The sequence below is a fragment of the Gopherus flavomarginatus genome, chromosome 3 (genome assembly GCF_025201925.1).
Source record: "Gopherus flavomarginatus isolate rGopFla2 chromosome 3, rGopFla2.mat.asm, whole genome shotgun sequence".
In the NCBI taxonomy this organism is placed as follows: Eukaryota; Metazoa; Chordata; order Testudines; family Testudinidae; genus Gopherus; species Gopherus flavomarginatus.
Genome location: NC_066619.1, coordinates 172,706,721 through 172,721,808, shown reverse-complemented (window position 1 = coordinate 172,721,808; position 15,088 = coordinate 172,706,721). Strand labels below are relative to the sequence as shown.

At 38.0% G+C, this 15,088-nt stretch overlaps 1 protein-coding gene across 2 annotated transcripts in view; it reads left to right on the top strand.

Annotated features, from left to right (window-relative positions):
* The window catches only part of SGMS2 (sphingomyelin synthase 2), a 67,700-nt gene that overhangs the window by 942 nt on the left and 51,670 nt on the right, over positions 1-15,088 (top strand). The gene's annotated exons all lie outside the window — the stretch shown is intronic.

The following is a 15,088-nucleotide window of genomic DNA, read 5'->3' as shown; positions in this document are numbered from 1 at the left end:
TGTTTGTACATTCTAGACCACAGTGGCTTTGTAAAGTCAGCTTCTTGCTCCTATTGATGCTTATGGGACTCTTGCCCTTGGCTTCAATGGGAGCACGTCTGGCTATAAATCTTTATGAGGTTACCTTCTGTATTCATTGGATGAATGCATACCTAAAATGCACTTTTTGCAGAGTAAAATTAAACTTAAAAATCCTTATGAAATGTAGTTACAGCACAGGAGAAACTGACTGAAATGTAGAATATTGATAACTTTTTTTCCTTAAAAAACCAAGTGATTAGATCATACTTTGGACTAGTTGCTTTTCAACTTTTTTTGCAAACAAAACTGTCTTTTTTTTTTTAATGTTGTTGTTTGTTGTTAATGCTTTGAGCTTTCTAAAATCAAATAAAACAACCCAAACTTTTCAAACCAGTCAACTCTTTTTTTATATTCAGGACTCAAGAACCAGTGAACAGTTTGTTTTTGATATTGGAAAGAAAATTCTATTCTAAAAATGTCTGTCAAGTTTTGTTTGAATGAAAGTTTCCTGTCAGATTGTAACCCTATAAATAGATGTTTATACATCTGAAATGTTAATATTGTAATGATCTCTCAGTGGGACTACAGGTCTGTCGCATCTTACGCGTATTTAACATGCGCGAATTCAGCTTTACACGGTTAGCAAAAAAAAGAGAAAAATAACAATTAAAATACTGTTCCTGTAGTGCAGGCGATTCTGCTCGCCATTATACTCAATGTAATTTTGACTATACGCGGTTTTCACTTTACACGCTGGCCGCGGAACGTAACCCCAGCATAAGATGAGACAGACCTGTACTACTCTATAAAGTTGACCAAGTGTTTAAAATTGCAGGATTGGGGCCTACCGTAGCATCAGCAGTTACCATTTAAATTAAAATATAGTCCTCATATTTGGATTAAATTTAAAGAGTGATATATTGCAGTGATAGAAAGTATAATGTGTTTTCATTCTCCCTCTTTGGACCTTATATTTACAGAAGGTGGTAGTTCTGTATTGGAGTTGGGTATTAGGCACTGTAGTGTAGTTATGGTGTTTAGAGGTGCTGTTATTTGAGAGATTATTTTAGGGTATTTTTTTGGTAGGAATAAATTATATCACCTGTGTAATTTTTAATAACTTCATTTACCTTTATAGAATTAGGATAGGGTTTAGATATGTAAGTTAAATAAAAGCTGATCTAGAGCCTGATCCATTGCCCATTAAAGTCAATGGCAGTCCTTCCTTTCCATTGGTTACAGTGGACATGGTATAGGGTCCTTAGTGCTGTTGGGGAAGACTTCTTAGTAGGGACCCTTGATACCTAAGAAGTATATGGAGATGCTTCTGTGTTCTTCCCAAGGACATTTAAAAAATGTTCCATACAAAGTAGACTTAGCAAGCAGTGGCATTTGGAACTCCCCCTAAAATTTAAATGGAGATGGGGCTTTTCCCAACTGTGTTCAGTAAGTTTTATGCTGTTGGCCCAGAGAATTGCAAAATGAAAAAACAACCAAGTCTTCCAGACTTTCATGCTCTGGTGGGCATCTAGTGAGCATGATGGGTCTGTAGATAGTGATACTCTTTATGTAGTAACCAACTAAGAAAGCCAATCTTTCAAATGAGCTCACAGAGCAGAGAGAACAGTAGTTAGTTATGGCACAAAATGAATATGAGAGAAAAAGTATGACCGGAAACCAGGAGTGTGTTGCTCAGTAACATTTCAAAATAAAAATGTTAGTCTGTACTCAACTTGAGTTTTCACAGGTTTTCTAAATAAATTCCTATTTTTTTGAGCTTTGGTTGAGGAGTTGACTTGCAAATGTCCCTTTCCAGACCGTAAAAGCTCCTTCTGATTTAACTTTTTTTTTTTTTTTAACCTTACAAACAAGCTAGCTCTCGCAATTAAAGGTCAAATGCTGGTATAGGTTGCACTGATAACAATTGTCTACAAGGAGTTATTCCTCGTTTCCACCAGCAATACTGAGAACAGAATTTCAACCAATATGTTTAGATTCAACAATGTAATTCTACTGTGGCCCTCATTACAAGACTTGAAATGACATTCTGCATTGCCAGTTTAGATTTATGCACACACTGTATTCTCCATCAGCATCTCCTGTCATTTTGTTTGCTCTCCTGAAAAAGCAATAATTTATATAAAATCACTTATGCACCATTTTAGGATTCACCCTGTAGTCAATCCCCTCCTGACTGAAATTTTCCATTGACTTCAAGGGGAGTTGTGTGTGCAAAATTATTGCTGATTGGGCACAGTAATTACATATCAATATACTTTCACAGAAATTATTTCTCTTCTGAATTTTGCCAGATACCTCAGATTTTAAAAGTGCCTGTATTAAGTGATTAGTCTTTCAGGAAACTGTGTTCAGATGATTGTCTACTGTTTTTGCTTATCAGTCCCAGAACAGAATATTTCTCTGGAGACCCAAATTATACACCAAGAATACTGTAATTTGTAACACTTCCTTTTTTGTCTATATAGATACCATATTTAGAGGCAATCTGTTAAGCCACACACTTACTACCTAGGTTTGCAAATGAGTTTTTTAGGAGTTGTTTGCTTCAGCAATGTACACTGATATATCACAGATAATATTCTACCATACCATCAGCTATTTGCCACCTGAGACTCCTAAACTCTCAGCTTTGGTATCTGTAAGCATAAAACCATTTCCCCTGTCACTAAAGTTATCTTGCAATAGAAAGAGATATTAATAGGCTATGATTATTATGAGGCAATTGACACCCTTGGGCATTAAAACTATATAGTCACACCTTGTAAGGAGCCTGGCTTCTTGGCTAATATAAACTTATTACTTCAATAAAAGTCAAGTTGAGTTACCTGAGAAGGAAGTGCAGGATTGGGTCTACAAATTCAAATATAATTTTTATTCCTGGAACTTTATTCTATTTTACCAAGTAATTTCTGTGCAAAGGAAGAGACTAGTCTGTTTTCATTATCTGTGCTGAGAAACATACAAAAAGTACACAAACAGAAAAAAGTAGGAAACAATTATATTTTTAGATTCTTCCTATCTATTGACACAAATCAGTGTCTCTTTAAAACTCCCTCTTTATATTCTTTAGCCTCTAGGAACAGTGTTCTGGAGTATTACTCATGCATATTTTCTTTTCTAATACAAGACTTTACTGTGAAGCTGAAACTATTAGTAACCAATACATATTTTTGTTTAATTTTATACTTTTATAGGCTATCAGTTCACAAGATAGTTTCACAATATTAATATAGGATAGAGTAGACAATGCAGACGGTATTTATTTAGTATGGTTACAGTACTAACATGCTGGGAATATTAATATAACAGAGACTACTGTCTTCACAGACCTGTCTCTGCTGGGAGAATTATTGTACCATGGACACTACTGTCCCAGAAGATGCTGTGAGACTTTAGGAGCTAAAACAGGCATTGATAGGAAAGTTTACGTAACACAGATACTACTGTCTTCTCGGATCTGTATCTGCTGAGAGAGCTGCTAAACCATACTGGGCATTACTGTTCCAGCAGATGCTATGATATTTTAATGACAACAGGCCCCCCTGTCCCAGCATATCTTTGTTTGCACTATCACTGTTACAGATTGTTAGTATGTGTATGTGTAACATTCACACTAACAGAAAATAGTGTAGCTATAACAGTGTAGTTAGTTGGGAGGTGGAGTGAAATAAAATTTCCTTTCCCAAGTTCATTAGTAAGTCCTGTTGTATAAATTTTGTTAGACGTTGGATGTTTATATTGCCAAAGATTCTAGGATGCTCAAAGTACTTCTGAGCCTTAAGGGGTAGAGGGCCATGCAGTCATTTATTGTGGTTTCTCACCCTGGAGATGCCCGTGGTCTTGACTTAGTCATTCATTTCAGATTCCTGCCCCTCTCTGCTCCCTCACACCAGATACGAAGTCATGTATAGATCCTTCAGTAGTTTTTATAGTGTGTGCTGTTAGATTGAAGAACAGTCCTCCAGTGTCAGTGATGAAAATGTATTAAGTTTTAAAATTCCCAAAGGACTGTTTTCTTGGAAAAATACTCAAATGCTACGTTTTTGTTTGTAAGGGTGTTTTTTGGTGTTTTTTTTAAAGCTCAACAGTTTTAGGACCCATGACAATTTTGAGTTTTGGGGATTCCATGTATTTGATTTTCCCTTTTGCAGAAGTCTAGGTATGAGCACTAGATGCCCCCTTTTTTATCACCAGGCAAGATAAGATAGAGCTAATGCCATGCTTCCTTGCTATTTCAGTAATTTATTTTAATCCAGTTTTAGCGAAACTGCCTTTACCAGGTATGGTGACTCATGTGCCCATGAAAATTGGAGATGTTACCGTTCTCAGGGCCTGTCCCAGTCACTTCTTTTAATAATAAAAAAAAAAAAAAAAAAAAGAAAAGTGATTGTTCATGTGTCTACATACGCTTCACTCTGGCCAGCTGAGCCATTGAAATTGACAAGAGGCTGTCTTAAAGCACATGTGAATGTCAAGGATCTCCCAACTAGGATATTTTCTTAAAATTGGTGAACAAGAGAAGTTATGAATCACTCTCAGGTGAACTATGAAACTTCCAAAATGTACACTTAAGTAATATGTGCAGCTTTGCATTCCTAGAACTGTTGCCCTTTTCCTATCTCCTCCCTACTATGCACCTGTTGCATCTTGTACCTATTTAGATTGTAATTTTTTTGTAGCATGGAATCGTGTTTTTTAATATTCTATTTGTACAATGCCCCACCTAATGGAACCTCAACCCTGAATGAGGCCTCTGGACGCTATTGTAACATAACAAAATATTGCTACCCTGTTTTATCCATGTATCTCTAAATCAGTCTCCCTCTCCACTCAAGTCCCCATCAGTCTTCCAGTCTCCACATAGATTCATACTTATTCTGATTCAGGGCACTTCTGTGAGCAGCTCAGTTCAGCATTAACTCATTTTCTTCTGATCACCAATCTGCAAGCACACTCTTAGAGAGCCTCCTGTGTTTCCAATGGAGAGCAAACCAAACAAGCATTTTGCAAAATGAGCTGCTTCCTAGTAATGTGGAGGATGGGCAGCAAAGTTTTTCCACAGTGCACTATGGTCCTAGTGCTAGAGTAGCCATACTTCAGGGTAGGGGGTGCTGTGGACTCTGGGATATGGTTACTTTGACTCAGGTTTGTGCACTGAAGAGTGGACACCAAAGTCCTAGGTTTGACGTAGATTAGAAAAGTCTTAACATAGGGTTAAAATACAATGTAGATACTCAAGCCCCAGGATTCCTTAACAAGGGTCAGCTGACTTGAGTTCCATTAACCCTGGGCTTATATTGCAGTGTAAACATAGCCAAAGTACATTTATTCCTCAATTCATGATCTATTCTCAAATCACCCTGTTTTCATTGCATCTGTGCAAAGCTGCATGAAACAGTTCAGAATTATTTTTGATTAACTGAATGAGTGATACACTCTCTAGACATCAGAAGGAACTTGCCCAACACTTTAGCAAGGTAGCTAACACCATAGTTAATGGGTCAGTTGTCGTTACCATTAATGTGCCAAAGTATCACTGCTGAAAATGGTAAAAGGTTATTTTACAAATTCTGGTAACTTTCAAGTGAAAAAACCCCTTTCACTCAGCATAGTTCAATGATACCTTATTTCCAGGTAAGATATAACATATTGGAGCACTTTACATTTGACCCCTTTGCTTTCCAAAGTTGGTAATTTGTAAACATTGTATATACATTCATACATCTTGGTGTTGATGTCTGATTTTTCTGCAATTGCTGAACTAACTAAGTATAGAAAGCCTGAAAGTAAAATACATTTTAGGGCATAGTGTGAAGCTGTGTTTCCTCAAAACTAAAAGCAATTTGCATACTCAAAATATTTAAGGTTATTTGTATTTTGTTTATTTATATACATTTCTTTGGTATATATCACCATTGTATCTGAACACCACAAAACCACTAATTTATCCTGACAACGTCAGGGAGGTATTATTAGGGATAGAGAAGTTAAATGATTAGTCCAAGGTCAAACAGGAGATCTCTGGCAGGAGCAACAATATAGAACCCAGATTTCCTGACTCCCAGTTTAGTGACCTAAATATAAGATCATCCTTCCTTATACTGCAATACAAGTAGAGTTATTTGCATCAAGCCAATACTTTTCTTTATTAATGTTTCACCTGCTCTTCCTGTATGTTTCCCACCTGAAATGTTTATCCAGATTTTCAGGTGTTGAGTGCTTTACAAAAGCTCAAGTTATTTATTTTAAGACTCCAAGTATCTTCAACTGCCAACCAATTAATTAACAGAAAGAGAAAAGAATACTGAATTGTTTCTCACACTTAGTTTCAGTTACATTTAATTTACATAAACCAGTGACAAATTGTTTGCTTACCCACACCTCAAGATCCTGCTTACATTGACACATTGAAGTTCAGTGGTGCTGAGTAGTGGGGCAATTGTACAGACTTCCTGTAGTATCTTAAGGAACATAATAGCTGTTAAAGTGGAATGACAACAGGGACAAAGGTCATGCCCCCCATGGTAATTAAAGTCTTTTTTTATGTAAGGAGGGCACAATAAAAGTCAAACCCCTGGTAGGTGGCTCTGTATATTTCCTGTCACAGCAATTCCAGCTTGCTTCTGCTGCTTATGTCCCTCCCCACATTAACCTCACAAATGGGGAAACAGCACTTGCTGTTTGTAGATGCTTTATTAGGATGCCAAATATTGCAGCCAGTGTCCGTTTGAGACTGAACACAGGCTGTATTGAAGCAAAGTGTTCCCATCACCGCAGCTTCAAAAGAACATGTTAAAATTGGAATGCCACATTCTTGCCTTGGCAGTACTGAAAAAACATGCTGAATGTAATTTATACGTTATGTAGTCTGATCTTTTCTCATTATTCCCATTTAAATTTCTATACTATACAATTTTTTAATTCTAAAGAATTAAAAATAACTTCAAAAGATACAGGTTTTCTAGTTCTAAATTTAACGTCTAGAAACATGAAGTGCTACAGTTTTAATTGGCTTAATTCATACTTATATGTTCAGATTTACTGATAATTTGTTATTTTTGTAGGCTCATTCTAAGGGATGTTGATTTAGATTTTACTTCTTACCAACTATTTCAGCTTCTAAAAGTGTGCCCATAAAATTTTGTGGTGCTGTGTATTAAGGACCTGATCCAGTTCCCACTGGAGTCTTTCCATTGGCTTCAGTTGGATCAGACTCTAAGGGTATATCTATACAGCAACTAGAAACCTGTGGCTGTCCCATGCCAACCAATGCTGGCTTGCAGGGGTTGGGCCAGTCACAGGTGTCCTGTTGCTGTGTAGACATACCCTAAGAATGCTATGTAAATGACATTGTATGAGTAAAGTTAAATTCAATTTTTGGAAGCATGAGCATGGTTCCTGACGACTTCACTAGGAGCTTGCACTCAAATCCAACTGCATAATGTGACCATGAGAGTCCATTCCTGTCCTCCAGCGTAACCAGGCAACTCCTGTTGACCTTAACAAGGGTTGTGTATGACGATTGAATTTGGCTCTCACAAGTTTATTAGGTAACAAGGCCAAATAAAGATGCTGTTGCCCTGTAAAAGTTACTGAAGAGCCGATGCTGTAGGGTCTGCAGTCCGCACAGAGTGGTTTTGTTTTTGTGTGTATGTATGCTTTGCATGGAGCTTTTGAGGTGTGATTTGGAAAGTAAAATCAATTACATTATTTTGCAATGTGATGCAAAATGAACAAAAGATTTCAAATGAAAAAATCTACCTGCTTTAGAAATATAAGATGTCGTAACTAGTATGTTGGTATTTTTCTTCAAAATAAGATAGAAATTAAAACACAGCTTGAAACATAATCAGTTGTGTTTTCACAGCCTGAAAAAGGCCCTAAGGCTGATGCATTACTTTGAATCTTGTTTTTCTGTTTTTAATACAGGATTGCTTGGAGCAATAAATAACATATTTTTACAGGTCATTTTAGAAGGACTTTGGGCTTTCACATTAGACTGTAGTCTCAACAATAAACAAATCCCAAGTAAGTCCCTTAACTTTGAAATATAATGAATTGCTTCAAGGAATTTCTTCCCCCAAAATTCTCAGACAGTCTTAGATATTACATCACAAGACCATTTATTGACAAATCATTGACAAAATTTATGATGTATTTTTCAAAGACGATGCCTTTTTTGAGATTATATCCTATATTTGTAGGCAGTTGTGCTCAATAATAAGTCTCTCTCTTTCAATTTCTGCAATTTATTTTATAAGGTGTATCTAACTAAAAACAAGTTATTTAACTTCAGTTGAGGTTTCATGTCAAATATCTTTAACCTGCAAGCACACTGTTCTGAGTTACAATCATGGTTACCTTTAAAACTGGTAGTTTAGTTTTAATATTAAAATTAATATTAGCTTGACATCTGCTCGACATCTGCTCAGTTTTTTAAGACGAGTTTAAAAATAGATTCGGATTGCTTCTCCCAGTGATTGTGGTTTTACAGTAACTTCTTCCTGCTCCATATTTTTTCCCCCTTCCCTTTTTGTATGAAAGACCCCTCTGAACAGAGGAAATGGACTATCAGCAGTTCTTAAACTCTTGCATGTAGGCTGCAATCAATACTACTAAAATCTAGTGTCAGAATAAGCAGGGGCGGCTCTAAGTGGGTATGCTGAAGCCGCGGAACCGGAGGACCTCCTGCAGGCATGTCCCCAAAGGCAGCCTGCCCTGCCGGTGGCTGTGAGGGGGGCAGGCAGGCTGCCTTTGGGGACATGCCTGCAGGAGGTCCTCCGGTTCCGCAGCTTCAGCATACCCACTGCCGAGTTGCTGCCAAAACCGCAAAACCAGTGGACCTCCTGCGGGCAAACCACCGAAGGCAGCCTGCCTGCCCCCCTCACAGCCACCGGCAGGGCACCCCCTGCGGCTTGCCGCCCAGGCACACGCTTGGCATGCTGGTGCCTGGAGCCGCCCCTGAGAATAAGAATTGGTTTTAACTACACTAATTAAAATTAAGATGACATACTAAGAACGATTTAGTTTTTGATGTGGTACTATAGGTAGACTTTACCGAAAGTGCTGTCACATGTATGAACTAAATAAACAAGATTAAATAGAGAAACATTTGTTGTTTGCTTATCCCTTTCAGCTACAGTAGTAATTGTAGTTTTAAAATGATCACACTTCTATTTGAAAATTCTGTTGAAAATTTTCCTTTAACATTTAGCCCCTTCCCCATGTTGAGAAGGTGTTTTGCAAGGAATAGAGTCATCTGCCAGATTACAACTGGTTTATACTATTATGGTTGTAAGTAAGACTTATGAACAAGCATAGAGCAGTCAGCAATTTTAGGAAATTACCTTGCATTGCAGCATGGATATTTTTCATAACAGGTTTCTGTAGTCTTTCAATTTGAATATATGAACATACTAAAATATCATAGTCCTCTCATGCTAAGGGGAACATTTAAGCATACAAAAATCCACCTGTCTTTCAAATGCTGTTGTTATACATGACATTTTTTAATATATTGGTTAGTTGGAAGTTAATTTTGTACTTTACTCCTTCACCACTGAATATATTTGAATTATTGCTCCTATGCAGGGTGAAACTTGGAGCTGAGTGGGAAGTTGTTGAGGGGAAGGAGGGCCATGTGCTGCAACCGTCTGTTTACATAGCTGTACCTGTCTGGGGTCAACAAGTTAAACAGTGTGCTTTCCCCAGGTTCATCCTAATCTTATTTCATCCTATACTCAAGTCATAAAGCTGGTCTTTTGGTTCTGGAAAGACTTCTGATACCAAGCCTGTGTTATGAAGATAAACACAAGTTAGACTTCACAGGTGGTATCAAGCTGAAGGAAAAGTTGGCCTACCAGCTAGGGAGCTCTTGCAATTGTTAACATAGTTGTGACACTGTAAGTAGGGTACAGAAGATGAGTATTTACAACATTTCGTCAGATATAGAAACTTCAGTATGAAAGTCCCTCTTCAAGTAAAATGTCATTCCCGAAGTTTGTTCATTTGTTATTTCATCAAAAAGGCCAACATTTCGTAAATGGCAGGGGACTGTATTTGTGGTGATGCCTCTGTGTAATGATGTGGTTTAGTAAATTGAGACCCATAATTTTACTTTTAGTTGTGGACAGAAAATTTTTATTTGTGTACACCAGTCATCTCCCTTTCATGTCAGTCATGATTAATATGTTTCACCAATATTACAGATTATTCTTTTCATTTCTCTCATTTTCTCCATTTGTCACAAATCAGCTAAGTCTTGGATAGACAACTGTACTGCATCTTTTTTGTTACTGCTCTTATCAACTAACTATTGTGTGGTAAGATGAAACTTGGGAAGGGATTTTTAGAAGCACTACTTTATTGGTTCAATGGAACATGCTGATCATCGTGTTAATTAGCAAAAGGGTAAAGGAAAGGTCTGTCTCTCCAGCTCCACCTCCCTCTTATCAAGTGTCTTGTGGGGAAGCTTGACCATCTCTGTGGACAGCATCCTCCTCAGAACCCAAGCCTGGACAGTACCCAAGCCTGGACAATGCCCTCTCACCATCCAGGCAGGAGAAACAGTGGGCAGGTTTGGAGAGACCAACGCTGCTAGGGAAGATGTAGGCACTGTCTCAGCAGCCCAGTCCCAGGAGAGTTACCTTGCTTGCTGCTAGGCAGCAAACAAGGCAAGCAGGCAGGAGTGGAAAAGCTGGCTGCAAAAACAGGTGGCTCCACATCTCCATGAAGGGGGTAACTCCAGAAGGGCAGCATGCCAGGTAGAAGGTTGCATGTAAGTCTCTAGAACCTATATCAGCAGCCATGCTCCTGATTACAGAGCTCCGCCACCTCACCTAGTCAAAGGTATAGTTGAACACAGCATGGACACTGCTAGTTAAGTGCATTAAAGGGTCATCAAACCCTATTACTTCTATAACAAGTCTTCCAGGGCTTTTTTGCTTATGTTCCGGGGTAAGGCTTTCAGAGGAAATGCAGATTCATCGGTCTTGTGGAGAGTCCATTCCTGAATCGCATCCCACTCTTTGAGAGACCCAGAATGATCCCCTGAGAGACAGGGGAGATAATAAGCCCACTTTATTCAAGGGCAGGAACAGTCCTGATAAACAAACTTTTCTGTTGTACTCCCTGAGCCCAGTTTCTTTATCACACTCTGAAGCAGCATCGGAGGGCCAACATTCAAGGGGGAAAGAAATAAAATAATTTTTAAAACCCCCAAAACATCATCTACATGGAATGCAGCAAGATGGACAAGTTTGAGGGGGGTGGGGGTGGGAAACAAGACATGGGCCTACACTTATTTCTCTGTACAGAAAATGCAAAAAGTACCTCTAGAGAGGAGGGCCAGTTGTTTAAATCAAAGTCAAGATATCAAAATAATATAATTTTTATAATAAAGTATAAGTTGCCTTTTATAAGAGAATTTTCATTTAAAAGAACAGCCCCAAAAGCATAGACAAATGCCTTAATTAATATGCTATCCTATAGAGAATGTGTGTGTGTGGTGGTTTTTTTTTTTTTTTTTACAAAACTGTGAAGGATTTAAGAGTGTAACTGACTCATGTTTTTTTTAATTTTTACACACTTGTCAGGGAATAATCTTCTACAGTACGTCACTTCAGAAAGAGTCATGTTGAATTGCCTGTCTCTTTTTCCATGTCTATAAATGTAAGTTTGAAGTTTTAAACTTTGTTGTAACTTTGGAATATAAGGAAATAGGGAGAAGCCCTCATAGCTGTCTCATGTTTGCCGTGAAGTCTAATGGAAAAAATTAATATTTTCTACTTGTGGTTTTCTTTTATAAAAAGTTGTTTGTTTTGTAAAATACATGGCTGTCTTGCTGTTGAATTATCAAAGGATCAACTCAGTAATTCTGCTGTAAGTGATGATGAAGGGGTTTTAAAAATTCAACACATCTATATGTGGCAGAAATTTTGTGTGAGAACTGTCAACCCAGATGCATCACATTTGATAGATAACAGGATTTTAAAATCACTTTGAACACTAGTATTTATTTTCTAGTGGACTCTGTTACACCCATTATAATGTACACAGGTTGGACAAGTTGTAGACTTAAAACTGTGTTATGGTAGTTGGTGATAATACTAAGTGAAGCTAAAATATTGTACAGTAACTCCAACACTGAAGTAACACAATAGCTCTGGTTCTTCACAGATACCATATTTACAGGAGGGTATCTGAGCTTTTGAAGTAAGGTGCAGATGAAAATTGGGCTTAAAATGGAAAGCAAATTATAATTTTAACTTTGGAGTCAATACCTTCACTTTGCAAAAGAAAAGTGATTGACAGTGATGTTAGTACCATAGATTAAACGTTTCATCAAAGAATTTGAAAATACAGATAAAAGTATTCAGCTGGGGTGCACTCTAAAATGGCTATAGTCTCTATGCCATGTTGACTAGCACTTTGATTAGCTAAGAGGGTTTGAAGTGTCTTATACTTCAAACAGCTTCCATAAAGGAGGGGATTTGGACAGAGGAAGAAACAGTATATTGTAGGAGCAGAAATGACAAGAGGATATCAGATAGGAATATCTGATCGATCTCATAGAGCTGGAAGGGACCCTTATTGAGTCCAGTCCCCTGCCTTCACTATCAGGACCAAGTACTGAGATTTTGCCCCAGATCCCCAAGTGGCCCCTTCAAGGATTGAACTCACAACTCTGGGTTTAGCAGGACAATGCTCAAACCACTGAGCTATCCCTCTCCACTTTGATACTAGTGTCAAAGGCCATCTTGAGAATAAGGATGTAGAATGGGGCTTTATCAACACAGAATGGCTAGCTGAAGATGGAACTGAATGACTTTTATGCTATGGCCAGCACAAAAGTCAATGGAAGATAGTGAAGAATGTTTTGTCAGTGGTGACTGAAGAGTGAGACACAGTAACTTTCTCAAGCACTTTGCTGACAAAGATAATTGTGAAAATAAGTCAGTAATTAGTATGAAGATTTAAAACACACTTCACAGTAGCAAACTTTAGAGGACTGTGGAATGTACCTGAGGCAAACTAATTGTCTTATGGGAACAATTGTGTCTCAAAGAACTGTAGGGGACAAGGAAGGAAAAGATATCAGTAGAGAGGAGGACATATTGTTACAGGTTTGAATGAAAAGAGGAAATGAATTCCTCACGCCTAACTGAGAGAGAGGAGAAGACTGTTCTCCTGTTAATAGCAAAACTTGAACTTGCAATCTTACCAAAAGCAAACCGGTAGGAAGTCACAGGGCTATTTGACTATGATGATTTTTAAAAATGTGTGTTTCATGTAAAATATCACCCACCAAATCTATGAAACACAATAAAAGAATTCTGAATAAGGGTTTTCTGATGATGTCACAATAAGTTCTGGTGATGTCACAAACCCCTCCAGCTTTGCTCTCATGGTTACCAGGATATTATTGGAATCCTTTGATATTGCCTTTGAGTTCATTCCTTTTTATGTAAGTTTTTTTTACTTCCCACTCAGGCATGTATATAGGAAGAACATGGATTAGATGCTAGTTAAAATTGCTAATAAGTCTATCACTTTTGCTTCATAAAGCTCTGGCATCACTTTCAAAAAGATGTGGAGTGAAGGAACATGCATTGGTAGCAGGTCAGACATAGTGAGGATTGGGAGTAGTAAATATGGGGTGGCTTTTGGGAGGAGGGAAACTTAGTTTTCTGTGTCAGTACCATTTGAATGTGGCATTCTCAAGTATCCAGCCCATCATTCTCTTGATTGAGATCAGCAATGATGCCATCAAATCATACTAAGGACATGGTGATGACTCAGTACTTGGATGAAAGACCTCCAAAGACTTCCTAAGAACTATGAATTGTCTCTCCCCTGGGTTTCAGGAAAAGCTGGTCCAAGAAGCAGTCATTTAGGGTGTCAATTTTTATCTCTGTGTCCCTTCCTGAGGTGACACATATCTACTCAAAATGAGGATAGTATAAATCCCCGTTATTATTGCATTTTCTGTCTATGTAGCCTCTCCAATCTCTCTGAGCATTTTACAATCACCACCATCCTGGTCACCTAGTCAGTAGTATATTTCTACTGCTGTACTCTTTAGTATTCAAGAATGGAATTAATGATCTGGGGCAGGTGTACACTACAGCCTAAGTAGATATAATTTCTCTCTCTCAGGGTATGGAAAAAGCCCTCCCTCCCCCAAGCAACACAAGTTTCACGCTGTATACACAATTGCTACGTTGGTGGGAGACATTTTCCCGCTGACATAGATTCTGTTTCTTGACGAGGTGGTGTAATTATGCCAATGGGGGAATGCTCTCCCATCGGCATAGTACGTCTTCACCAGTTGCACTACAGTGGCATAGTTACATCAGTGCAGCTGTGCTGATGTAGCGCTGTAATGTAGACTTGCCCTCCATAAATGAAACTCTTCCAAGTAAATAATGAACAGAAATCTTTAGGGCTTGTCTATACAGGTAATGCTCAGGAAGGATACGCCAAATCAACTAAAGGCGTTGATTTAAAGTGTGTTAATGAAAGCACATTTAAATCCCTGTGTGGATAGTATTGTTCAGAAGTGAAATGGCCTGAGTTGAGTTAATTTTATCCAATGAATTCAATTCTATATCTGTTAATTCACTGACTAAGCTACAACAAACTAAGCTATTTTACTTCTGAAAGAGAAGGTTCACGCAGGGGATTTAATGTGCTGTAACTGATTCACTTTAAATTTGCACTTTTTGTTAATTCAGTTTAGTTTCCCTTAGAGCCCCTGTGTAGACAAGCCCTTAGACTAGTGCTAAGAGGTGCTGTTGGAGCTTCTGACTTGCAGGTAAAATATGAAATGAAAGTCCTGATTATTTGTGGTTTTGTCTATTAAAGACACTTTTTGAATGAGTGTGGATGTTGTCCCTGATATTCTGAACAAATTCCATTCTGAATTATTACATTTACCCTACGTTGTTTATTGTTGCTGTGAACTGTTGGAGCTGCCACATTCAGCCTCAGAGATTAATTGTGCGTCAGTGGTAGGCAAAGTGATTCCAGTGGTGGAAAAGATGGT